The sequence below is a fragment of the Bos indicus genome, chromosome 2 (genome assembly GCF_029378745.1).
Source record: "Bos indicus isolate NIAB-ARS_2022 breed Sahiwal x Tharparkar chromosome 2, NIAB-ARS_B.indTharparkar_mat_pri_1.0, whole genome shotgun sequence".
Taxonomy (NCBI): Eukaryota; Metazoa; Chordata; class Mammalia; order Artiodactyla; family Bovidae; genus Bos; species Bos indicus.
The window spans coordinates 67925914-67927647 of record NC_091761.1 but is presented as its reverse complement, the minus strand read 5'-3'; the positions used below and the strand labels follow the sequence as shown (position 1 = coordinate 67927647).

At 41.1% G+C, this 1734-nt stretch overlaps 1 pseudogene; it reads right to left on the bottom strand.

Moving 5' to 3' along the window:
- Positions 1–774: 774 nt before the first annotated feature.
- LOC109576631 (non-histone chromosomal protein HMG-14 pseudogene) lies at positions 775–1078 on the bottom strand (annotated as a pseudogene).
- Between the last annotated feature and the right edge of the window lie 656 nt (positions 1079–1734).

Here is a 1734-nt window from a genome sequence, read left to right as displayed (position 1 = left end):
ACAACTCTTGCATGTGTGTGTGCTCAGTTACTTCAGTCATGTCCTACTCTTTGGGATCCTATCGACTATAGCCCACCAGGCTCCTCTATCCATGGGATGCTCCTGGCAAGAATACTGGAGTGGGTTGCCACACCCTCCTCAAGGGATCTTCCTTAACAAGCTATCAAGTACCCATATCTTCAAATGTTGATATGCTGTCACAGCAGAAGTCCCACTAATTCACAATTTAATATCATATACACTACATCCTCAAACTGTCACTTGTTCACAGCACATTAACAAAGTTGGTAGGAAAACTGGACTACCATGACCAAAGATGTTATAGAGTGCACAAAATTCTGAGCAGGAGTGCCAAGCTCAAGGAGTGAGCAGTTTGCATTAGGAAACAATTCTACCAAACACAACATGAGAAGTAATTTAAGTGTTCAAGACATTAAAAGCACAATTGACTCCAAACTGCCATTTAGTATGCTTTGTATTATAAGATATAAAAGCTTCCCCATCTGTGAAATGTTAAGCTGACACCAAGACAATCAAAGCATCTCATATTCAATATCGCACTGTTGTACAAAAAAAAAAGAAAAAAAAAAAAACAACAGTAAATTAAACGATTTCATCTCAAAAAGAAAAGAGGGGGTATTGGGATTCCCTCCTTTTTCAAAATGTTTCTAGAGCTACTAAAAATCTTGCATTTACAAAATAGTTGATAAAAATATTCCTCTGGATTGTACAGAGAGGGAGACAGAGGCCACTGATAAGATTGGGTGTGTGATATTAATCAGACTTGGCTTCTTTCTCCCTTGTTTCATCAGAGGCTGGGCTCTCCTCGTTTCTAATCTCTCTTGTTTTCTGCAGGTAAGTCTTTAGACTCTTGGCTGGCTTCTTCTACCTGTTTTTACTTTGTTCCTCCTTTTCTCTTTTGTTTGCACTTTTTTGTCTGAAGATTTATCCTTTTCTGCCACCTTTCTTAGATTTGTTTCCACTTTTTCAGGAGCGTGTTTAGCTGACAGCCTCGGGATCTGCTCTTGGGCTCCTCCTTCACTAGGCCCTCAGAGCATCTGACCTTGCTCTTGGGCATTGTCCCTGCGGGTGGTGGTGGCTGCTGCGACTCCTCCCCCACATTTCTTACTAAAACACTAACAATACTATTTAGTGAAGCTGAAGGTTCTGTGTTTTTTTTATTGCTTTGTTTTGCATTTTGAGACAATACTTACTCAACTGAAGGAAGCAGTATATGATTTACATTTATGTAAATTTTTAATCTGGGTGTGATAGCCAACCTCCAGGATGGCCCAAAGTGAACCACACCTCCTGGTATTGTCTTCTTGAGCAGCTCCATTTGTGCCAGAGTTGATCTGTGTCCAACAGCATGTGGTGATATGATGGTATGCAATTACATTAAAGTAGAACTATTTAAGACTGCAACTTCTGTCTGGAGGGTGCTCACCTTCTCTCATTCTTTTTTGGATCACTCACCCTGTGAACTTCTATGAAGACACCACCAAGGCAATCAAATGGCCAAAGCTAGTGACAACCGAGGCCTTCCAACAGCCATGTGAGTTACTGGAAGCTGATCTTTCAGCTTCATCTGAGTCTTCACATGGTTGCAGCTCTGGTCAACAGCTTGACTAGAACCTCAGGAACCAACCTCAACCAGACAACCCACTCAGATGTCCCACATTCCTGACCAATGGAAATGGTGTGAAAAGAAATGTTTGACTTTTTAAGCCATCA